The sequence below is a fragment of the Chrysemys picta genome, chromosome 21 (assembly GCF_011386835.1).
Source record: "Chrysemys picta bellii isolate R12L10 chromosome 21, ASM1138683v2, whole genome shotgun sequence".
NCBI classification, from domain to species: domain Eukaryota; kingdom Metazoa; phylum Chordata; order Testudines; family Emydidae; genus Chrysemys; species Chrysemys picta.
Window position 1 is genome coordinate 13,796,248 of NC_088811.1, and position 25,858 is coordinate 13,822,105.

The window sequence follows — 25,858 nt, forward strand, 5'->3', positions numbered from 1 at the left end:
TCAAATCCCCCCTCATTCTTCTCTTCCACAGACTAAATAATCCCAGTTCCCGCAGCCTCTCCTAATAAGTCATGTGCTCCAGCCCCCTAATCATTTTTGTTGCCCTCTGCAGGACTCTCTCCAATTTTTCCACATCCTTCTTGTAGCGTGGGGCCCAAAACTGGACACAGTACTCCAGATGAGGCCTCGCCAATGCCAAATAGAGGGCAATGATCACGTTCCTCGATCTGCTGGCAGTGCTCCTACTTATACAGCCCAAAGTCCGTTAGCCTTCTTGGCAACAAGGGCACACTGTTGACTCATATCCAGCTTCTCGTGCACTGTAACTCCTAGGTTCTTTTCTGCAGAACTGCTGCCTAGCCACTCGGTCCCTAGTCTGTAGCAGTGCATGGGATTCTTCTGTCCTAAGTGCAGGACTCTGCACTTGTCCTTGTTGAACCTCATCAGATTTCTTTTGGCCCAATCCTCTAATTTGTCTAGGTCCATCCGTATCCTATTCCTACCCTACAGCATATCTACCACTCCTCTCAGTTTAGTGTCATCTGCAAACTTGCTGAGGGTGCAATCCAGGCCATCCTCCTGATCATTAATGAAGATATTGAACAAAACCAGCCCCAGGACCGACCCTTGGGGCACTCCGCTTGATACCGGCTGCCAACTAGACATGGAGCCATTGATCACTACCCGTTGAGCCTGATGATCTAGCCAGTTTTCTGTTCACCTTATAGTCCATTCATCCAACCCTTGTTTCTTTAACTTGCTGGCAAGAATACTGTGGGAGACCGTATCAAAAGCTTTGCTAAAGTCAAGGAATAACACGTTCACTGCTTTCCCCTCATCCACAGAGCCAGTTATCTCCTCATAGAAGACAATTAGGTTAGTCAGGCATGACTTGCCGTTGGTGAATCCATGCTGACTGTTCCTGATCTCTTTCCTCTCCTGAAGGACCTGCTCCATGATTCCTTGAGGACCTGCTCCATGATTTTTCCAGGGACTGAGGTGAGGCTGACTGGCCTGTAGTTTCCCTTTTTTAAAGATGAGCACTACATTAGCCTTTTTCCAGTCATCAGGGACCTTGCCCGATCGTCATGAGTTTTCAAAGATAATGGCCAATGGCTCTGCAATCACATCCGCCAACTCCTTTAGCACCCTCGGATGCAGCGCATCCAGCCCCATGGACTTGTGCTCATCCAGCTTTTCTAAATGGTCCTGAACCACTTCTTTCTCCACAGTGCAGCAGTCTGGGAGCTGACCTTGTTTGTGAAGACCGAGGCAAAAAAAGCATTGAGTACATTAGCTTTTTCCACATCCTCTGTCACTAGGTTGCCTCCCCCATTCAGTAAGGGGCCCACATATTCCCTGACCACCTTCTTGTTGCTAACATACCTGTAGAAACTCTTCTTGTTACTCTTAACATCCCTTGCTAGCTGCAACTCCAAGTGTGATTTGGCCTTCCTGATTTCATTCCTGCATGTCTGAGCAATATTTTTATACTCCTCTCTGGTCATTTGTCCAATCTTCCACTTCTTTTACGCTTCTTTTTTGTGTTTAAGATCAGCAAGGATTTCACTGTTAAACCAAGCTGGTCGCCTGCCATATTTACTATTCTTTCTACACATCGGGATAGTTTGTTCCTGCAACTTCAATAAGGATTCTTTAAGATACAGCCAGCTCTCCTGGACTCCTTTCCTCCTCATGTTATTCTCCCAGGGGATCCTGCCCATCAGGAGGCCTTTCCTGCTCCAGTGATGGAATGAGGCTGTATTGGGTGATTTGGCAAGGAGCTAAATGATGCAGATTCTCTCTAATGGAACATAAATAGTCTTCATGGTCATAACTGAACCCATACCACAATGAAGGATCCAAAATACCTACTAGACCCTCAGGGTGTCCTAGGAAGAAAACTGGACCCATTATATTTTTCCTATTTTGTACAAATGAGATCTTGAAAACATAAAATCATACAGATTTTAAAATTTCAGCGTTACTTCCTAAAAATGAGCCCGCTTTGCAGAGTAATTACATACAACATTGGTCAGAGGAATATAAAGCCATAAAAGTGGTGGCAATGCTTTGCCATTTAATAACTGAAGTGTAAATTAATTTTCCTTTTTCAGCCTCCGTGTAGCAGGTTGGTACAATGAGGAGAACATTCTTTGGGCTGACTTTAATTTTTATTGTTGTTGTGGTGCAGTTAGTGTCATTCATTTTCTCAAGCCTGGAAGCCATGTGTTGAACCAGTTCAAGCCATAAAAGAAAAGTTTGGCTTCCAATGGAAGCTTCTGGTCTCGGAAGCTACAACATATTGTCTTGGAATAAACATTTTCTGCCGATTTTGTACTTTCATTTCCCTATGGTAACCACCCTGGAGATCCATTGTGTAGTGGGTGTATGACGTTCTGAGCCTTTCCCTATATTCATTCTCATTCCCATGTCACAATAATGCCTTCTGCCACTGTGGGCAAAAAGAGATGGAGCTGGTGGGGCACTGTGACTTAGACAGCAAAGCGATGTTCATGATAGAGGAGTTTAGCTTATAACCTTCCCCCTCCTTTTCTCACCGCTTCTACCCTGCCCAAAACATTCCACAGTGGAAGGATTTTGTCTGTGAAACCAAACAGGTGGCCACATGGCGTGGGATGTGGTCTCAGAAAGGGATGTTGCTCTAGCCACAACGAAGAGTGTTAGCTTGCCAGAGCCTCTTATACATAAAGATTAGGGTGCCAGAAAGTTGCTACAGGTCTAATGCAGAAATCATAGGCACCTCCATTGTTCACCATGTTTGCACGCACGTTGGCGGCATGTTCTTATGCCGTGATTACCCTTTCCCAGGCATCTGACAGCGATTTTTCTTATATTATGTCAGAGGCACAATTATTTTACATTTGACATGCGTGATCCAGCCTCCATGCTACAATATTTCTGTAGACAGGGCTGATAGGTGCTTTGATATCATCCTGATTCTTGCCCTCCAATTTGACTGGTGGCTTCAGTTGGTAGTTTGCAAGGATCAATGCTGCAAACTGCTGATATTAAAGGGGGGCTGATGGGATAGTGTGAAGGGTTCCTCTCACCACAGGTGGCCTCTTTGTGGCTGGGCCTGGGAATTAGTTCTCATCCCATCTGGCGCCCTCTTCCATTGGTTGCTCACCCTGTGGTCCCTCTCTCTCTCTCCATGACTTGGAGTGCTCCCGCTTTGTGACCCGACCCTCTGGCCAGGTCACTATATAGTTCCCCTCCTCTTCTGGAGTGACCAAGTCCCTCTGGACAAGCTGTCCATATGCCGTTTCAGGCAGTATTCTGTTCCATCTTCTGGTCCTCCTGTGCCGTTTTGCCAACAGCTGGTAGGGGAACCGAGGCCTGCCCACTACTCAGGGTTCCAGCCCAGGGACCCTGTGACGAGCAATCCTGGTCTGCCCAATCTCCAACCCCTTTGCTGTTTTCCGTGGCCACATCCTAGCCTACCTCTCTATCTCCTTGCCTATCTCTGGGTTGCTACCAAAGATTCTTCTGCTCCTTCCTCGGGATACTTCAATCTTCTCAGCCTCTTGGCATCTCTAAACTGGGGATAATAGCACTTCTCAGTGAGGATAAATACATTAAAGCCTAGGCTCTGGAACCCACCCGCTCTCTGGGCTTCAGAGCCTGAGCACCAGCCCGAGCTGAAACATCTCCTGTCCATTATACATAACGGCTATTGTTTTCACTTGTGATGCCGACATCACCTACACGGTTTACAGTCTGAGGCGGTCTCATAGACGTTAAGACCAGGAGGGACCATCATGATCATCTAGTCTGACCTCCTGAGAGAACCTCACCCATCCAGTCCTGTAATAGACCCCTAACCTCTGGCTGAGTTACTGAAGTCTTCAAATCATGAGTTAAAGACTTCAAATTACAGAGACCCCACCAGTTACTCCTGCAAGTGACCCATGGCCCATGCTGCAGAGAAAGGCAAAAAAAGAAACCCAGGGTCTCTGTCGATCCGATCTCGGGGGAAATTCCTTTCTGACTCCAAATATGGCAATCAATTGGACCCTGAGAATGTTGACAAGACCCATCAGCCATGAAATATTGTATCTGATTTTGTTACTAACATCATTTATACAACTTATAGTCTTCTCTAATTAATCATGGTATGTGATTCTCCTGTCAATAATGCCTAGTATTTATATGGAGGAATATTGGAATCATTGTAACCTGCTGTGTTGGAAATGCCATATTGACATAATTGTAACATGAGTGAAACAACGGTAATTTGAAGTTACAGCCATTTATACAAACCAATAAAACCCTCGTATTAAGACAGAAAGAAAACAAAAGATAAAAGTTAAAACCATGCGGAGGAATACAAGACAGATTTTGGAAAACCAGGTGAATTATTTCAAATAATACCGCTTCACATTCTGTAGCACCTGCCATCCAAGGATCTTGAAGCACTTTATGAAGCTCAGTTCAGCTCCCCATTTAACAGATAGGGAAACTGAGCCATAGAGAGGCTAAATTACTTGCTTAAGGTCCTGCAAGAAGCCTATGGAAGAGCCAAGAATAGAAACCAGTTTTCCAGACCCCCATTCTTGTGTGTTAAATATAAGATATCGCTTCCTCTCTATAGCTCCCATATTCATGCACATTAGGGAGTAGGTCGAATTCAGACCTGGCAATAAACAGGTGAAATTCCAATTGGTGGAACTGCATCCCCTTATGTCCGGTGTGAAATTGGCCCAAGGAGAGCACATGATATGAGGAAATGACCTAAGTAAATGAACTAATGCAAGTGTTTGTGCCTGTTGCATCCTTCCTGAACACCTGTTATCCTCTTCTAAGTCACAGTTTCAGCTCTTTGTGTTCACCAGCCACTTCCAACAGGGATTTGAATGATCATCTATTTCTCCCTAATTATGAAAAATCTGCTCCCCAGTTGCATGCTGTGCTGAGCCAGGCAGGGAGACAAAGGAAAGAAAAAAAAGCCAGTGGTTCGGTTTATTATTAAGATTGGGCGAAAAACATGCTCCCAGTAGAACCTCTTTCCAGTGAAGATGTTGAAAGCAGAATATTGATGTTTTTATATTTTTGTACGGAAATGCTCCTGGATCTCCGACACAGCTCAGGTGCTGGGATATGACAGTTGTCAGGGCAACAACATGTGTTTGTTTCAAGAATAACCGAGTGAATGGAGAGGCTGATTTCTGAGTCACAGCACTCGGCGGAAAAGGTGGAATGTGGCTGAGGCAACTGCACTTGTTATACACCAGAAGCTTGGAAAGGGTTGTGATGGATAGCGTGAAATGGAAAAGGGTACAAGAAAAGCCTCATCAAAGCTCTTTCTGTAAAACTGCCTGTTAAGTCTCCTATTTTAAACAGCACCAGCCCTTGCTTTGAACTCCCTCAAATGCAGATGATTTGGGCCAACCTGCCTGGTAGAGTTGCAGAACTTGGGGCTGTATCTTCCCCCTGTGATGGGAAACAAGGAGGGAAATGAAAGCAGGTTCTAGCAAGTAAATGCAGAAGGGGAAGGACAAGGATTTCCTTTCAGCCCACAAGGATATAACCCAGGTCTGAAGATGTGCTGTCCATTTTCACCAGCAAGAGACAGCCTTTCTGCAGTGGGAAGAGCATAGGAATTACTGGGGTTAATGGATGATCAGAGCTGCCTTTTCATAATCTGCTCACCCAAAGCCTTTAGTCCATGGGGCAGTATTGACTCCGTCATGTCCCGTACACACTTCGTGCTGTAGGGTCATCGGTGTCCCATCCGCAATCTGCTGTAGGTGTGACTGCTGTTGGGTTTGGCAGTGGGTGTTTCTTTATGCAGCACTTATAGATACAAATAGGAAGAATGAGAGGAGAGGGGAAAGTATAAAATCATCTTGTGCAACCTGGTGCTCCAACACCCTGGAGCCCTTAGTCAATTCTGATTCAGCCTTACTCAGGCAAAAGCTTTAGTGGCTTCACTGGGAGTTTCGCCCGAGTGAGGACTGTGGCATTTGGCACAATATTAATAATAAAAGAAAAAAGTTTGGGTGATTTTTGTCATCATTGAAAACTGATGGTTTTAATTTAAACATATCACGTGCACACACGAGAGTATTTGCAACCCAAATGCCAAAGCTCTACACTAGTGCATGACAACCAAGGACTAAGTCATTCTACACACCAGCAACCCGAGCAAATCATTCGGAACGAATCAGGTTGAAAACTGTTGCCTTTGTCTCCCCTCACAGAATGTCCGAGAACAGATTCTGACTCTCTCTGATTGATTCATTATGCACAATTATTTGGAAAATTTTCTCCCCGGTGTTGTTTACGCTGCAGCTCAGTATTTGAAATCTCCAATTCAAGCTGTGTTGCTTAGTTGAGATTGGTCGCCTACGCCACATGGTGTTGCGTCTGTTCCTAGTGGAGCAGTTTACCTCTTGTAAGCTCTTTGAGGCTGTCATTTGCAATGTGTGTACAGTGTCCATCCCAGGGGGACGTCAGCCTTGTTGGCTACTAGGTGCTACTGCAAATAAATGTTTAAGTGTAATAAATAATTGTAATCAGCTTTCCTGGGTGAACGCACACAGAGAGTGAATTTAAAATTCATTTCCCGTGAGCCTTCAAGCTTCAAATTCACTTTCTGTGAATGTTCATGTAAAACTCCTTTGCACAGGAAACAAACACAAGAGAGATGTAAATATGACGAGGGCAAATTTCCTTAAGAGTTCTAATGAATATTCAGACTTTTTTTGCAGTATTTATTCAGCTTTGCTATAAACATATCAATTTAGTTCAAGCTTAACAAGGTGCAAGTTTCAAAATTAGACAGATCTTTCCCTTGTATTAATCTAAAGGATTGTTAACAGCAGATAAGGAACATTGTTTTAAATACACTTTATCTTGGGAAACAGTCCCTCCTACCCCAAAAAGTGACATCATCACATCCATTGACAGACACATTCCAGCACATATGGAAGATTTAAGGCTGTGATCTTTTAAAGATGCGTAAAGGAGTTAGGTGCTTAACTCCCTTTGAAAATCCCAACCTTAAACTCACAGGGTGAGATCCTGGTCCCATTGACATCAGTGGCAAAAATCCGATTGACTTCAGCGAGGCCAGGATTTCCCCACACTGTTCCTCCTTGCTTGCACCTGCTTTGAGTACGGCACTGTGTGTATAGAAGGAATATTTATTTCTTCCTTCTATATACACAGCTGTCACATGCCCTCTGGTTCATCTCCTTTAGGCTTTCCCTAGTGAATTGCCTGGATGTGAAAGTCTATTCCACCAACCTGCTACATACAGTAACTTTCAAAATTCAGTCTGGCTTCACATCTTTACAAGAACAAATCATCTGAGGTGGATTTGCATAAGATTTCTGGTGGTTGCTGAAGAGCTTCACTTTTTTCTCTCTCTCTTTAAAGCTGTAGGGTTTGGATTCAGATTACAATCTGTGATTTGCATCAATTTCTCTGCTTGTCTTTAATGTCATGGTGGCCTTAATTATTAGAGTGATAGGGGGATCTTACACTTCAGAGGCTCTTTCTTTATTCAAAACCAAGCCTGTATATTGGAGGGCTTGGGGGTTATGTCCTTTTCCCTCCCAGATAGTGGACGTGCTGTTTTGATGCCTGCTTCTGTTCTGATTTCTGCCCTAGAATTAAAAGAAATTGTTTGTAAATTAGCAAAAATGAAAATGTTCATTAAAAGTATCTAGACACACATTCTAGCAACAGGATAATAATGAAGTTTTATATACAATACTCTAAAGTAAATTCATGCTATTTTTTTCTCAGAAGATATCACGTTTATTTAAAAAAGTGCAACTTGGTACATGTGAAATTAGGGTAACTGCTAATTAGGTCATTGCAAATGAAGGCAAATTTTAAGCTTAAATTGGACTGGTGCGGATTATTAACTGTTAGGATTAACCATGTGTCTTCACTGAATGAACTTCAGCCAACTGTTCTGAGGTCTTATGTCAGGCTCCACGCTTGTGCTGGCCCTTCGTCTAGCACTGGGCATGCGGGGTGTATAATGCCCCATAATGCTCTAGCCTAGGACTCAGCTCCCTGGTTATACGCCAGGCATTTGGAAGCCTCAGCTTACTGGCCCTCAAACTAATGATTGAAGAGAGCTGGCCAGCAGGTCACCGCTGGAAATGGCCCCATCAGATCTCTCCCGAAGTGTCCAGGACACAGCTGTCTCTCCCTGAAGCTATGGGAGGAGGCAAGCCACCAGGCTCAGAGAAAGCAGACGTAAGAGGGAAAAGAGTCCTTGTGATTTGAGATGTCTCAATTTTGGAATGCCCAGCTTGAAACACCTAAATGGTCCAGGGAACGGGAGCTCAGGCCCAGATTTGGAAAGGCATTTAGGCATCGCTGTGCCCAGCAGTGCAACAGCTAATTGATTTGGGAGTCTGAAGTTTCATTCTCAGAAGAGATTTAGGCACTTAGGAGCCCAAATCCCAGACAGTCAAAAATCTGTACCTCAGTGTGTTGGAGAATCAGGCCCCTTTTCAGGAGTCGGTAGCTGAGCACCAAACAAACAGAGGCACTTCCTAATCACGCTTGAAACTATATAGGCCTCTGACAACTTACAGGCCCCGAGTCCCACTCTTAGGCTATGTCTACACTGGCAAAACTTTTGTCTTTCAGAGGTGTTAAACCCCACCCCTGAAAGACAAAAGTTTTGCCGCGAGAAGTGCCAGTGTGAACAATGCGTTGCTGGCAGGAGCGCTCTCCTGTCGACAACGCCAACGCCGCTCGTTGGGGGTAGAAGTTTTGTCAGCAGGAGAGCCGACAACCAGCGGCTTCACAGTGCGACTTTTAGCAGCACGTCTGTCGCGACGCAGCCGTGTCGCTAAAAGTTGTGTAGTGTAGACATAGCCTTAGTGTCCATGTCCCAGTTGCTGACAATCACTGCCTGACTATGGTACTAAGCCAAGACTGACTGCGCCACAGAACTATCATCCCATCTTAGTACTGCTCCCTCCAAGTCAACATGGGGGAAGGAGCTGGGTAAGTTTTTGAGCCGTTGGGCTGTACCTGTTCCATGGGGAACTTGAGGGCATATTCTCTAGGCCAGCCAACCAGACACCTTTCACCAGCACTTACATCCATTCTGTAAAACGCTTTAATGAAATGAATGATGCTTTCTAAACCTACGATAGCCAAGCACCTGAGACAAGACACATAGTCGGCAGTAAAAATTCTCTCTGATATTCACATCCTCCATTGGCACAAAGCATGATTTGTGCAAGCCCAATTACACTTGAACTCATTTGGATTCTGGTTGCTTCTATGCGTCTGGTTACAAAACTACCGCTGGAAACAGAATTTGTAAGCACTAGCAGATATTGTTGGATACCTGTAAACAAGGTGAAATCAGCACTTTCACTTGTTACATACAGAAAACAGATTGTTCATTATCCTACATCAGGAAGCCATGTGCATTGCTGATCATTCTAGGAATCCTTACAACAGCTCAGCACAAATTTATTTAGCAGAGAAAATTATGAAATATTGGGGAAAATGCAGTACTCCGACCAGGTTTGTGATCCATTTGGTTGTGATCCGTTTGTAATCAATTTTGTTTGTGTTGCGTCAGGCAAATCTAACTGATTTATGGTTGCAGATACAAGCCATGAAAAACTCTCTGGTTTTGCATGAATTCAATCCAAAATCACACGTGGCTCTGAAGTTTTGACCGAGTTTCACTTTCTTAACCCCAAACCTTAATGTAAGATTTAGGGGCTATGAATCCACATGAACCAAAGCAAAACCAAAAGTTTCATTTCGCGTCTCCTTATCCTTGTACTGTGATAAAGAATGAATAGAAGGGCCTGACCTACTTGCTTCAGACAATTTGTTATTTTCTATACCTCTGTTAAATCCCCTCTTATTTTTCTCTTGTATGAAGTAAATTGTCCAAATCTTTTCATATGGGGAGTCTCTTCATGCCTCTTGTCATTCTCATTGTCTGTCTCTGAACTGCCTGTTATTAATAACATAAGCACCCATAAAAGGCTAAGGCAACACAAAGCGGAACATAAAACTAAATTCCCATCTGAATTCCATCTTGACGTCTTGATTTTTTTTTGTAATGGGGAATGGCATGGTATGTACACTGAACACAACCCCCTCCTAATCACCCTCAGTTATAAACCTACAAGTTTATCTCTTTAAACCCCCTCTAAATTTCCCTTTCTCTGGAAGTGCAAAAACTTTTTTTTTTTAATTGTGCACCTGTTACCTTTTGAGCCTTTACATTGTATGCATCAGAGGAAACCTTAATAAATACAAACATTGCCCTAAAGCACTGAGCACTGCGTTATGAAGTCATTAACATTTGTGGAATAAACACAATACCCCAGTACACGCCATAAGATAGTGGGACAGGTAACGTTAAATACATTTAAATAGCTTTAAATTTTTAAAAAGCAACTGGCAAAACTCATTCATATTTCAGCTGACGGAGAGCTAGTCTGCGGGTGTCAAAGCAAACAACCATCCCTTGGCAATGATCCTGCCCTGTTTATTGGCTCTTGGTAGATTTTATAAGTAGTACATTCTTGAAATCCCCATAACCCTTCCAAACTTCCTTGAGTCCTGCCTGGAGGACCTTTTGTTATTTATTATTGTGTCGTTACTCAAAGAGCTGCTTGTATGTACTAAAGTTTAATAATGTATTTATATTCTTCTAAAGGAATTCATCCAGCTGTGTTGTTTCAGGTTCATGTCACTAAAAGGATCAAACATAGGGGTTTGGGGGTTTGTTATATTTTTGTGTATTTTTTTTTCAATATTTACTTTTGAAAAACATCCTTTATAAATTAGGAGGCTAGTTATGAGAGGAAGGGGAAGCATAGTCTAGTATAGAATCATAGAATCTTAGGGTTGGTAGAGACCTCAGGAGGTCATCTAGTCCAACCCCCTGCTCAAAGCAGGACCAATCCCCAACTAAATCATCCCAGCCAGGGCTTTGTCAAGCTGGGCCTTAAAAACCTCTAAGGATGGAGATTCCACCACCTCCCTAGGTAACCCGTTCCGGTGCTTTACCACCCTCCTAGTGAAACAGTGTTTCCTAATATCCAACCTAGACCTCCCCCACTGCAACTTGAGACCATTGCTTCTTGTTCTGTCATCTGCCACCACTGAGAACAGCTGAGCTCCATCCTCTTTGGAACCCCCTTCAGTAGTTGAAGGCTGCTATCAAATCCCCCCCTCACTCTTCTCTTCTGCAGACTAAATAACTCCAGTTCCCTCAGCCTCTCCTCATAAGTCATGTGCTCCAGCTCCCTAATCATTTTCGTTGCCCTCCGCTGGACTCTCTCCAATTTGCCCACATCCCTTCTGTAGTGCGGGGACCAAAACTGGACGCAATACTCCAGGTGTGGCCTCACCAGTGCCGAATAGAGGGGAATAATCACTTCCCTCGATCTGCTGGCAATGCTCCTATTAATGCAGCCCAATATGCTGTTGGCCTTCTTGGCAACGAGGGCACACTGCTGACTCATATCCAACTTCTCATCCACTGTAATCCCCAGGTCCTTTTCTGCAGAACTGCTGTCTAGCCACTTGGTCCCCAGCCTGTAGCGGTGCATGGGATTCTTCCTTCCTAAGTGCAGGACTCTGCACTTGTCCATGTTGAACCTCATCAGATTTCTTTTGGCCCAATCCTCCAATTTGTCTAGGTCACTCTGGACCCTACCCCTACCCTCCAGCGTATCTACCTCTCCCTCCCAGCGTAGTGTCTTCTGCGAACTTGCTGAGGGTGCAATTCATCCCAGCATCCAGATAATTGATAAAGATGTTGAACAAAACCAGCTCCAGGACCAACGCCTGGGGCACTCCGCTTGATACCAGCTACCAACTAGACATCGAGCCGTTGATCACTACCCGTTGAGCCCGACAATCTAGCCAGCTTTCTATCCACCTTAGTATTTGGATCAGGGGACTAGGAACCATGATTCCTGAGTAGACCTGGGTGATTTTTTTGGCCAAAACTCCTTTTCAGTGAAAAATGCACATTTGGCGACACCAAAACATTTTGCAAAGATGTTGGTTTCATTGAATTGTTCATTTCGGAAACAACAGCCATTTCCAAAAAAGGAAACATTGTCTTTGGACATTTAGAGATCAAGATGTTTTGATTTTCTGGTCTGAAATGACTTTTCATTTAAAAAATGCCTTTAATTTTATTCTTAAACATTCAAAAACATTTTTAAATGGTCAACATTGATATGAAACATTTAGTCTGCTCCAAAACACTTCTTTTTGACATCTTAAAATTGCCAGCGAACCGAAGAATCCACTTTTTGCTCACCTCTATTCCTGAGTTCTCTCCCCAGCTCTGAGAGGATGGGTTATCTAGTTGGGTAGATGAGCGGACAAGGTGTCAGGATTCTAGAATTCTATTCCTGGCTCCATTTACATTTCTCTAGAGAAATGACCCAGAGCCTGACGCTCAATTACACTAAAACTGCTTCACAGCTACTGTAAAGCAGCATTACCCTGCCAGACTCGTGTCAATGGGCCTTTGTGAAATGAGAATAAGACCTTTAACCTCACTGAGCCTCAGTTTATCAATCTGGTGGTGGTGTCTCCCTGAGGGATGTTGTGAGGTTCATCAATAGGTCCTAAAATGCTTTAAGATCCTACAGAAAGACACGGCGACAATTATTGCAATGAGGAAAATTAGATTATGGTATTTGTGCTGGAATGGAGAATAGGATGTTGTTGCTTTGCTCTGCATTGTACATCAGTTTGGTTCCTCTGCATTTTGTAGCAGGCTGCCTGACCTTATTCTCACTTATGTCAGTGTGGGAGACTTTAGGCTGTTAGCACGGAGACCATCGATCAAACTGCTTTGGCATTGTTAGTGTCTGAACCATAAATCAAAATAGTTGAGACAGACGGATTAATTGTGACTTGTGAAGCAGTAATTATTCAAAATAAAGACAACCAAGCGGCTACTGAATCTGTAACAGTCACTTTTACCATTTTGTGCATAGAGTCCATGATTGTGGATTCCCTGGTCCCAGGGACTAGGTATCCAAGGGGAAAAGGTGCTACTTTCAGAATTGGTTCTGGGACATTGGCAGCCCGAGGTGAATTAAGCAGCTCTAAGGGAGAATAAAGCTCTCCCAGAATATTTTCATTGTGCAAATAATTTTTAAAATCAAAGGGACATGTCTATCAGTTTGCAGGAAACAAGGGATGCATATTTTATTCCATGCTTTGCAATAGAAGAGAAGAAATCTTTTCTACTAAGCAAACCTGCAAGCTTAGAGGATGTGTTGCCAGATTCATGGATTCCTGAGAATTTCCCCATTTCTCAGTGTGAGCATAGTTCAATCCATTTATTTCATGGCTGCTGATTTCTGATGCTCAGTCTTTTCCCGGTTTACCTCCTTGCTTGTGATATGAGAGCAGAGGAAAGAGCAGCAAAATGATGCACATCAGGAAAGACTCTGTTACTGGTTCAAATCTGCCCACACCAGTAAGAGACTAGGGCCAAAACCATCTCCCAAGTAAGTGGTTTCAGTCCAGTTGACAGGCATTCCCATCACAGAAACCAGATCAGAACTGGCAACCTCACTGGTATTCAGCAGAGAAGCCAAGGACTGTATGGGCCAAAGAAGCTGGAATCCCCTGTTGCCCCTAGTGTTTCTCTCCATAGTAGAGGCAGACAGTAGGAGCCGTATTGGGTGAAGCTTGTACTACCCTTGAATACCTGTTATGGTTACAGGGCGAGCGGTGTCTGAGACCCTTTTGTAATCCTTCTCAAGTGCACCTTCTCCGCTCCCAAAGGTGGAAGTCTAAGGTTCAACCAAGACTGGAGCTCTGGGTTGCAGCCCTCCCTATGTTAACTCAACAGGCCTGGCTGTATTTGGCACCTGCAAGAAACTTCCCTCCTAGAGCTTGTGACCACTGGCTGATTAAAATGACTCAAAACAGCCTCTTCAGTACAAACATTGTTTATTCCCCCAAAGGTACATAGCACTCAGAGAAAAGGGTTAAAACAGCACAAGGCCTACACACCTGGGTTTTACCTAATGCATTTATTTTCCCCCAAAGCTTGGGCAAGCCTAGCTGCCTCAGACCCATCCCTCAGGGCCTGCATCTCAGTTGGCCTGCTGCCTGCGAACAGCCCCCGGCTTCTGTAAAGAGAACGTTTTTTACCTGTTTAGTGTCCTTTAGATTTTAGGCCCGCAGCCTTGGCAAACTAACTGTGTAACTTTGGCTGACACCTGGAAATAGCATCTCCTATTCTGATAACATGTCCGTGCCACGCAAGGTGGCAAAACTGAGGTGCTGATGGAGGTTGAAGCTGGGTTTGGCTTTGAATATCCTCATTTCTGATTGTGTCCTGCCCCTTAATATGGAGCAGCTGACAATGAGAATTGAAAACATCAGTTTGGTGTTTTTAAACCTTCTTAGTGCCCATGTTTCACCGCTGTACAATGGAATTGGTAGAATCATGGTTCTATAAATGTGCAGCTTCAGGGCAAGTTTCGTGTCACAAAGTCCCCTCAGAGCCTGCTGACTGGCCTCCAGCCAGGCCACCTTAAGGGCCTAGCAGAGATTGATCAGGATGGAGCTCAATCTGCAAGGAGGCCACATCCCTTTGGAATTTGCCATGGTGATAGTGATGGAAATAGCAGCTCCCACAATTAATGGCCGAGCCATTGTTCTCTTAACTCCCTTGAAGTTACTAACCCAGAGGTGTCTATTCTCTGGCCATTGTTTTATTTCCTCTTTGTTCTTCCGAACCGCTGGTTTTGATTTAACTCTATGTAGTCAAAATAATATCAGACAGATAAACTGAGGTACAGATAATAGTAATAAGAAATAATACTGATCTCTCCCACGTTTTCAACACCTACATACCAAGGTATAACTTACAATACTCCTTCTGTTCCCACATATATTAGGGTTACCATATTTTGTGCCTCCAAATGGAGGACACTCCACGGGGCCCCGGCCCCGCCCCCCGCCCCAACTCCACCCCTTCCCCAAAGTCTCCACCCCCTCCCCTGCTTCCCGCGAACATTTGATTCGCGGGAAGCCTGAAGCAGGTAAAGGGGGTGTGGGGGGAGGAGGCGCGGCCCAGGCTGGCCCCCCCGGCAGCTCCAGCCTGGGTCGGCTCGGGCCCTGGGGTGCCGGCCCCGGCCCCCGGCCGACCACCCCCGGCCCGCCCAGCACTGCCGGCCCCCGGGCCCTCGGCCGAGCACCCCCGGCCCGCCCAGCACCCCCGGTCCCCGGCCCGCCCAGCACCGCCGGCCCCCGGAGGCCCGGCGCACCCCCTGGCCGCCCAGCACCGCCGGCCCCGGGCCAGCCCCCGGCCCAGCAGCGCCGGATTTTCCCGGACATGTTCGGCTTTTGGGGATTTCCCCCCGGACGGGGATTTGAGTCCCAAAAATCCGGACATGTCCGGGAAAATCTGGACGTATGGTAACCCTAACATATATCCCGTCTGATCTAAGCTTGTGCAATTCACAGAAGAAAGGAAGGTAGCAGAAATGCGACTAAGAGCAAGCTGCTAGGTAACCTAGGGAGCAGTACTCTCCACCCTCAGTGCAAGTCGCTGAAGTGTGCTGAAGGAAGAGGAAATTAGGAAAAACCACAAAGCAGTCTGATGTGCTGTAAAATCCCTTACCCGAGCTGCTGTGTTCTTCTGTTTAACTTCCTGCCTACTAATATAGATCTCCAGGTAAACTGCAGACTGCCGAGCAGATGGCCTATATGTATCTATGCTCAGATCCACTACTAGAGGCTGATGATCCTCTACTAAGCACAGAGGGGAGAGGAGACAGGGAATCGTTTTCTTTCCTCCTATCACGCTGAAGAACTGTTTAATAGGTTTGCATAGTCTAAGCTGTAAACACTTTAATGCAGGAACTTTACCCATAGCATTGACTCATTTTTTTTCTTGTCAGCATATCCACTAGAAGCTGTAGCTACCATATTAAAATACCCACCACTTATCTGGGAATGTAATATATAGTGCATAAGATATGCTGTTTTAAATGTCTTTCTTTCATTTCCTTAATCCGTTGATTTATAAAGGGACTAAGAGGAAACGAACTTTCTCTTTCCACAGGGTTTTTGAAGGGAGCGTGTGCGAACACACACTCAAATACACACAGAGCCTTGGAACTAGTATATAGTACTTTCCAAACTGGACCAGGGCCAATTAGAGCTTTGAATACAAGCTCTGAAATAATTGGCTTCCAGGTTTCTATGTGACTCATGATTAGGTGCAAGAGAGATCCCACGGGTATTAATTTCAGTCCGCATCTCTGCCCACCAGCCTGTCCCAGGAATGCATCAGCACATGGTGCGCCTGCCTAGAATACTGTGTGAGTTCAACTGATGTTGTAGCATTGGAAATGATCCTCTTTAAACATGATCGATTGTAAGAGACTCCCAGTAACTACAGACTCTTATAAACTCGGGTTTAACTGAAATGCCAACCTAGCCGAGGCATCCCTCAGGCTTACACTGACTCCACAATGCTCCTAACCTCCATAGAAGGGAAACAGTGGGGCTGAAGCCAGGAGAACTCCTGATCTCTGGTGACTCCTCTGCTATGCAGCAAAGGTGCCTTCTCTGCAGCTTCACTCCTGCCGAGCTGAGAGTCATTTCCATGGCGCTCAGGAGCTCCACAGAACTGTTACGCTCATTTTCTGAAGGCTGAAGCGCTTGAGACCTCTGAAAATCAGAGCCAAGTCCACTTCTTTGCGTCTGCTGGACAAGAGGGTGGACCGGAGGGAGAGCTTGATGGTGTCGGTTTTACCTGGTGGTTAGAACAGGGGACTAGGACTCAGACTCTCTACAGTCTATTCCTGGCTTTGCCACTGGCTCAACCCGTGACCACAAAAAAGGCACTTACCCACTATACGCCTCCCTTTACCAATACCTACCTGAACAGTGGGGAGGAAGACGCTTGCCAATCCCGCCGGGATGGTGTGAGCCTTCGTTCGTGAATGGCTGCACAGTTCTGAGAGACCCCTGAGTGAAAGCTGTGATTGTAGTAAAGCAGCATTATGAACGTACACCCATCATTCCAGATCCCCCATCCTGGCAGGATCAGACGTCGTTTGCCATCTCTGCTCCTGCTTTGGCAAAGACCCACGGCAGGGGGATCAGAGGCTGTATGTGTGGATGTATGTAAAACTATTTGCCTCTTTGCATGGTCCTTGCCCTTGCAGACAATCTCAGACACCTTCCTTGCCTCCTACACTATCACATGTAACGTTGCCTCTCGGATCAAAGATCTTCATGGTGCCAGAGTATCAGCTGGCTTGGGCCCCATTGGTTTTCATTTGAAGGCATTTCCCCCATGGCCCAATGCAGTGGGATTGTCAGAACTTCAGATAACCGTGAAGAAGAAATTCACTAGCAATATAACCATCTGATTGACACTTTCACCCCTCCCAGACTTGAGCCCTGCTGCTCATACTAAAATTTCCTCCTGGATTCTCAGCATCTTCCAGCTTCCTTAGAAAGTAACTTATTTTCTTCCACCTGAGTTAGCTGAGGAGCTAGATCACAGTCCAGGCCCTTTTCTTTTAATAGAGGCTGGAGCTTCACTGTGGAGATGTTCCAGCTGATGGTCAGCACTATCAATTAAGGACTGTAGATTATTTGCACCGGCAGCCAGGGAATCAGATGTTTGAATCTAGGCCTTGCTGTGGCAGCTCACGGCTGGTCGGATTTATCTTGAGCTTTCCCCAACAGTGCAAGGATTGATAAGAAAGTGTTGACAGCTCAGAGTTTCTTGCTGAATATAGCAGCTTTCTGAACTATGCAGGAGACTTTTTAAGGTGGGCGGATGGGACCACGGGGGAGAGTTCAGCAATGTCATCTTGTTTTTATTTTGGGGCATATTAGAAGGGATCAGGAAAGCTTACACATGTGCATATGTAAGTACACACTGCATTTTAGAAGAGAGAGCCTCAGGCTTCAGGGCATGTCAAACTCTACCTGAGGGCCTTAGGAAGATGCTGTGGACAGGTTATTCTAAAACAGTCCACTGCAGGATTTCTCTTGCATCTTCTTCTGAAGCAGCTAGAACTAACCACTGGGCGGGGAAACAGAATAGTGGGCTAGATGGACTACCCCTCAGATACAGGGTGGTAGTTCCTAGGTACTTTGATTGTGCTTGGGGCGTGAGTGGGGGTAGGAAGACAGTTTTAGATGAATTTTTAACTAGTCTGTGTCAGGAAGAGAGTGAAACCCCCCTGTGAGCTGGTAGCACCTCATTTGATCTCGGCAGTGTGGAGGCTCAAAGGAGAAACCCTGCCGTAATACTTCAGAGAGTGCTAAACTGTTTGCTATTGATTTTATACTAAGATACTTTATCACTCTTGTTACTTTCAAAAGGAATGTAATCTGTGTCAGGACTGAATAGGTTTTATTAGGAAAAATCATCCCCCCTACCCTTCTATGGCGAGCGGCTACATTTATCCGTTTCGGCAAATCAACTCCCAGCAGATCTCTTTTTTGTTGGAAGAAGCACCTGTTTAGTTGTGACCTAGTGGTTAGCAAAATGCTTTAAAACTTGTGTCTCTCTTCTGAATACAGCAATAAGCTCAAAAATCTGCTGCGCTAGTTTGTCCCAGTCAAGGTAACTGTAAACCTAAAACTCCTCTTAAAATAGTCTTTGCCTTCTTTGAGTCTAATTCTGCTCTTCAACTAAATGTACATACAGAGCCCCCAAGACTGTAGATTCTGAGCACCTCAAGGTAAAGCAGCATTATTACAGGGAAATGAGGCCCAGAGAGATTAAGTGACTTTCCCAGGGTTACACCAGGAGTCTGTGGCAGAGCTGCGAATTGAACTCAGGTCTCCTTAGTCCCGGTCCAGTGTCTTAACCAAAATGTCCCTCTGCCCAAGTTGGCTACTCAAGCAAAATTCCCACTGAAGTCGTAGAGGATTTGGGTGTGCAAGGAATGCAGCCCCAGACTTGGAGCGGCAGCATGGTTCTGTAGCCAGATCAGGCATTGCGTCAGGAGCTGCCGTGGGTTCTATTCCTGGTTCAGCCCCTGACCTCTTGTGTGACTTTGGGTAAATCCCTTAATATCTCTGTGCCTCTTATTCCCCTCCAGCCCCTTGTCTGTAAGCTACTCAAGGCAGGCACTGTCTCCAATTACCTGTCTGTACAGTGCTGCCCCAATCTCAATTTGGGTGATTAACTGCTTCTATATTATAAATAATAACAATAATCTGGCCCTGACTTCACAACCTTCTTCTTTTTTTAACAATTTCTTTCCAGTGCAGTTTTTCCTCTTTCCCATAAAACTATTTTTGGCTTTCATTTCTCCCCACTCTTTTATGATCTACTGATTGAGTCACGTGTAGGCAACTGACTGCCCTGACTCACACCTATTCCATTTTTGATGCCCTTAGCAAGGGCTGATGATCTCTTCCTTGAGTCACAGAAGGCCATTTTTGCACTTTTGTCACTGACCTAAAATTTAAAAAACCAGTACTTAAAACCCATAGACGACTTGCCTGCTATGAATAAAGCCAAGAGAGTTCTGTCAGCTGCAGCACAAGGAGGGGAAAATATCTCTGATGAAAAGTGCATTTAGAGCTTTTTGTCTCCTATTGTTGAATCAAGTCGTGGTCTATTCAAAAACGTGCAGCCTCTAAAGCGTCACTCAAGTTTATGAACCTGTTTTAATTAGCACTTCTCCTGGGAGCAACGCTGTGTGAGAAAAGACGGGACTCAACGTCGCTGCAGTTTGAGATTCATGGGGAAACTGACCGTTACCCAACCTGTCCTCAGGCATAGCAAAGTTTGCTGAAGTTTTACAAGAGCCTGGGCTTTTCAAATGAGCCTAAGGGAATTAGGCACCCAACTGCCACTTAATTTCAGTGGCATATGGGTGAGTTCGTATCTTTTATTGGGCCATCTTCTGCTGGTGAAAGAGACAAGATTTCAAGCTACAAAGAGCTCTTCTAGTACCTTGGGACCAACACACCTACAACTTTGGGAGAGGGATAGTCATTTAGGGAATTGGGGTAAAAATCTGTCTGGGGATTGGTCCCACTTTGAGCAGGGGGTTGGACTAGATGACCTCCTGAGCTCCCTCCCAACCCTGATAGTCTATGATTCTAACATCACTGCAAACAAGTGGCATATGGATAAGATTAGATTTTTGAAGGTGTTTGGGCATTGCTCCACTTAACTCTGCAATGCTTAACTGACTGAAGAGCATAAGTCATATTGACTTTCATTGAGTGTCGGGCTCCTAAAGCCCAGATCTTCAAAGGTATTTGGGCTCCTAACTTCCACTGAAATACTTTTCACAAGGGATTGTGAAATACCTTTGGGGATCTGAGCCCTAAGTGCCTAAGTCATTTTGGAAAATGAGACTTAGGCTTGGTCTACACTACCCCCCCTAATTCGAACTAAGGTACGCAACTTCAGCTACGTGAATAACGTAGCTGAAGTTCGAAGTACCTTATTTCGAATTAGTTCAAACTTACCTTGGTCCACACTCGGCAGGCAGGCTCCCCCGTCGACTCCGCGGTACTCCTCTCGGCGAGCTGGAGTACCGCAGTCGACGGCGAGCACTTCCGGGTTCGACTTATCGCGTCCAGACTAGACGCGATAAGTCGAACCCAGAAGTTCGATTTCCAGCCGTCGAACTTGCCGGTAAGTGTAGCCAAGGCCTTAGGGTCCTAAGCCACTTAGGTGCTGAGGGGCACCACCTGAATGCTTTTTAAAATCTGGATCTAATTCCCGTGAACTCCTTTGAAAATCCCAGCCAGGAGGTCTACAATACAAAGACGAGAAACCAAAGGTATGCAGGTGGGGTGCTGACACCACTGCCCATCACACTGATCAATATTGTCTTATTGTTTCCTTGTATTCCCCCGCCTGTCTGTCTATTCACCTTTTGCCTCTTGTCTTATACTTTGTTTGCAAGCTGTTTGGGGCGGGGGGCCATCTTTTTGTTCTGTGGTCCTGGTCAATGACCGAGGAATCCAAGGTGCTATTGCAATACAAATATTAATAAATAATAATAATTAAAAAAATAATACACTCCCTGTCTTGTAGGGCTTACAATATACATAAATAAGACAAACAGAGAGTAAGAAACGGGAAATATCATTATCCCCATTTTACAGATGGGAAACTGAGGCACAGAGCTATTAAAAATGTCTCCATAATCCTAGTAAGAATTCTGTGGCAAAGCCAGCAATTGAGCCTTTATCTCCTGAGTCCCATTCCAGTGCTTGGCTTTTTGTCAAACTCGGTTATGCATTTGTGGTGTTTCTGTGCTTGGTTATTATTTGATCACGTTGTGGTCAAACATATTCCTCTAAGTTCCTATTGATTTTTCTTTTTGATCCCTCTTACCTTCATCTTTTTTATTAGCCTTTCATTTACTCAGACAAGGTGGATGAGGTCATATGTTTTATTGACCAACTTGTGTTGGTGAAATTGACATGCCTTTGAGCTTACACATAGCTCTTCTTCAGGTTTGGGAAAGGTAATCAGAGTGTCACAGCTAAAAACAAGATGGAACAGACTGTTGAGCAAAAGGAGTTAACACATGTTGCAAGAGACCATTCAAGGTGATTTGGAGTTGTATGTAGTGGTCAGAGGGTTATAGATGGTGAGTTCTCTGGGGATGATGGGGGTTTTTTCTTGCATTTGCTCAGGAAATAGATGTTGCTGTTAAGTTTGCATCTTGACACTGACACCGGTAGTGATATTGGATGGCAAAAATTCATGTTCTTTAAACAGCCAGAATTCCAGGACTGTATATATGCGTATATTCTTCCCTGAAAACATAAAAAATATGTACTGTAACCTGTTAAGATTAACAAATACACTGCAATATTGAGTGATTACTATAGCCAGGTGAAATTCAGCTTTAACTTTTCAGTGAAAACCACAGATGTGGTCACAGCAAAAAATTTAGCAAATTTGTGTTGGTATTGCTGTTATTTGCACAGCTTTCATGACTACAACATGCTGGAAGTGTGTTACGTGGTTACAGTGTATAGAGCAGGGACTCAGAACTGTTTCCAATTCTATCACTGACTCATTGTGCAACCTTAGGAGAATGATTTAACCGCTCTGTGCCTCAGTTTACCCTGCTGTAAAATGGGTTCAATAATATTTTCCTACCTCACAACTTAAATATTTGTAAACTGTTTTGAGAGTATAGGTGGAAATTAGTATTATTACTATCCTTGAGAAATAGCCATTTTTTCTCATTCAACAGATTATCTTTATTAAAGTACTGTCTAAATGACACTTTAAAACTTTTATAATTTAATGGGAGATGCGCTATAGAATTTTCTGTGAATCTTTACCTATTAAGATACACACACACCAACCTCTCTGATGCTGATGATTTTTTTAAAATAGACATAGTTCATGCCACCCATTCAGCAATTTTGCTCATCTTCTGCAGAAGCAGCCAGTTCACCAGCAGAGGGAGCACAAGATAATGCCTGACTAACCTAATTGCCTTCTATGAGGAGATAACTGGCTCTGTGGATGAGGGGAAAGCAGTGGATGTGTTATTCCTTGACTTTTGCAAAGCTTTTGATACGGTCCCCCACAGTATTCTTGCCAGCAAGTTAAAGAAGTATGGGCTGGATGAATGGTCTATAAGGCAGATTTTAGAAGAGAGAGCCTCATGCTACAAGGCGGATAGAAAGCTGGCTAGATCGTCGGGTAGTGATCAATGGGTCCATGTCTAGCCGGTATCAAGCGGAGTGCCCCAAGGGTCGGTCCTAGGGCCGGTTTTGTTCAATATCTTCATTAATGATCAGGAGGATGGCCTGGATTGCACCCTCAGCAAGTTGGCAGATGACACTAAACTGGGAGGAGTGGTAGATATGATGGAGGGTAGGGATAGGATACAGAGGGACCTAGACAAAGAAAACAAAACACCTTGGAGAGAACTGTGTTGACTATAGTATGTACATTGGTTGGCAGGTGGCTTTTAGGAGTCATGGAATCCATGTTCTAACTGTGGGTCAGATTCTGTTACCTTTAATCACACTGAGTAGTACATCACTTTGCCAATAGCAGGGTTGCCAACGTTCATGATTTTTTTGATAGCCTCATGATATTTGATGTTTTGCTTACAGCTCTGGCTCCTGGAGTCATGTGTCAGGTGAGAATCTCAGCTTACATTGAAATTAAAAAGTACGTTTCTAGCCGTCATGGTTGTGGAGAGAAACTTGAAAATGGGGCCCAAGTGAAACCTAAAGACGTGAAAACAAACAAAAAGTGCCCAAAATGTATTACGTTTTAAAAAATCCTCAAGGTTTTTAAGACAAAGCCATAATTTTTGGACTTTGACTCATTGTTTTTGAACACTTGAGCCTTGTCTTCACTAGGGAATAAAAGGTGTTTTTACCTCATGTTAGCTAACATGAGGTAACTAATATGAGATGCTAGTGAATACAAGGGAGACTGGCGTTTTCACATGTTAGCAGGTCAAATACCTCACCCTACCTCTCAAGGGTGTTGTGAGGACAGATTCCTAAATATTGGTGAACTGCTCCGATACTGTGGTGTTATAAGGCCCTAGATAGGGAGAGGGAAAAGCCATATTTTTCCCTCCCTAAACTGAAAGGAAAACCTTGCAAGACAAATCCACTCAAAATGTGTGTGTGGTCTTCACTACTTATTGTACAAGTTACCTTCCATCTCTTTTTATTAGGTGTCCTGTCTATTACTTTCCTTTCCTTTCCTCTCTCATTGGCATAAGAGATTATATCTGAAGCTAGTCTAAGCAGTTTCAGAGATAAGCATTTTGCAGATATTCATCTACCACTTGAGGCTTTTGTAAGATCCTGGTATATTGGCTTTCATGTACAGGTACAATAATCCCCCCTAATATTAACTAGAGAACAGTTGCTATCATTTTAAAAGCCTTCTGTTTACAGGATTCTCTATCTGTACTTAAGCAATGCTAAATATTAGTAGCAATCTCTTATTTTTTCTAAGTGCTATACCACAAAAACCTCACTGCTTCTTACTAATAAATGTTTTGTTTTGAGTGGGGGGGGGGGAATTCCTGTTGAGATTCAGATGTTAGTTTCCACCAAAAGGCAAATAGTTTTTTTAAGCTGAAAAGCAAAGGCATATTTCCACCTAAATGCATATTTTAGGTCATCGAGCTCTTGTCTTAAATCTTCCAGATTTAGCTCTACTGTTCTAGTGATAATGATGGGTTTTTTGCTTTTGAACTGAGGATTCTATGCAAGCTTCCACTGTGAATCCACACAGAAGATCTATATCTGTTATAGTCACAGTGTATAATTATATTGGCTAATATAACACTTCACATCCAAAGATCACAAGGCACTTTACAGAAGTCCAAAATGTTCATTGTACAGGTGAGAAAACTGAAGCACAGAAGCCAAATTTTCAAAAGGGATTTGATTTTGGGTGATTTGATATTTGGGTATCCAACATGAGATCGCTTAGAGGGGCCGGATTTTCAGAAAGTGCTGAACGTCCACCCTCTGAAACGCAGGGCCCATTAGGAGATCTCAGATCAGGCCCCTGTAAAACAGTAGGGCCTTTAGAAAATTTTGGCCATATTTTGTACTGTTCAAATGACTTGTCCAAGGTCATATAATCATAACGCCCATGCCATAGCCAAGAAATAGAGCATGGGGTAAAATCTGCAAAAAGGTCTGAAGGGATTTAGGAGCCTAAATCCTACTGAAAGTCAATGAGATTTAAGCTCCTAAATCATTAAGGCCCTTTTTCAAAATTTTACCCCAAAGCTCTTGATTCCTAATTTAGTAGAAAGTGAAATGTTATATTAAACTGATAATTACAACCAACATATACCAATCAGTAATGTTGGGCGGGAAATTGCAAGTAAAGATATTATGAAGAGACAGACAGTTAAAGGGGGAAAAAATCAGTGTATTTATACTGTATGGTGTCATGAAAACCATCTAACGGGCTGCTGTGTTTCACAAATTCTAGGGTAGATGTCAAACTTTATATCAATTGACTTCCTAGCACAGATTAACTGTCACATAAACCATGATGTTTTGCCAACCAGAGAATAAATTAACTTTATTCTGCATGTATGGACGTCACCAAGATTTACCCACCTCAATATGTCATCATTGTTCTCAAGGAAATACAACATTTCAAAGGGGGGAAAAAAGCAAGGAGAACCTCTAATCGCCTTCTTTACTTTCTCCCCACTGAAACCTCCCTTAAGGCTGTGTCTGCCCGTCAGTCGACCGTTGGGTTTTCCATAGCTCTCTCACTATGGTATCTACGCATTTTAGATGCTATCCCTCTGTTTTTAGAAGATAAGGTAAAGTTGTATTTGACCCCTCGTGCCAGTCTGGTTGGTGTGTGTGTCTTTTGGGGATGGGAACGGGTGCTAAGAGGTAGCAAAGGCTTCCTTTTAATTAGAAATATAGGACGGGATTTTCAAAAGCACCTAAGTAATTTAGGAGTGTATGTACCATTAAAAATCAATAGCCCTTGTGCTCCTAAACCACTTACGTGTTTTTTTTTAAAATCACATGAATATATATTGTTTTCATTTGTATGTGGAAGGGGAAGCAGAGGGTAGGTAGAATGGATCTGAATTTTGTTGGGAGAGGTTGAGAAATTCAAATTAGCTTTGCAAAGACAAAAAATAGTTTGAGAGGTTTTGCAAACTCTTCAACTCTATGCAATTTTCACATGACTAGCATGCAAATGGGTACTCGTGCATGCAAAGACCTATCTGTGTACACACTTGCCTGTGTAAATGCAGGGCTTGCACCGCCATTGCACGTGTATTGGTCTGTCTTATCATAGGCCCAGATATGAGTGTTTGACTCTGGCTGCATTTGGGGATGTCACTGA

The 25,858-nt window shown here is 44.0% G+C and overlaps 1 protein-coding gene and 1 long non-coding RNA gene across 5 annotated transcripts in view; one reads left to right on the forward strand and one right to left on the reverse strand.

Annotated features, from left to right (window-relative positions):
* The window catches only part of KAZN (kazrin, periplakin interacting protein), a 756,723-nt gene that overhangs the window by 308,687 nt on the left and 422,178 nt on the right, over positions 1-25,858 (forward strand). The gene's annotated exons all lie outside the window — the stretch shown is intronic.
* Positions 4,255-25,858, reverse strand: part of LOC135976997 (uncharacterized) — a 39,188-nt gene continuing 17,584 nt past the window's right edge. Inside the window, exons 2-3 of one of the 2 annotated variants that reach the window (XR_010594306.1) lie at positions 16,911-21,789; positions 4,255-7,634 (exon numbers count right to left, since the gene is read on the reverse strand). This is a non-coding gene — a long non-coding RNA (uncharacterized LOC135976997). The remainder of the gene's footprint in view (positions 7,635-16,910; positions 21,790-25,858) is intronic. The other variant, XR_010594307.1, reaches the window with a different exon arrangement.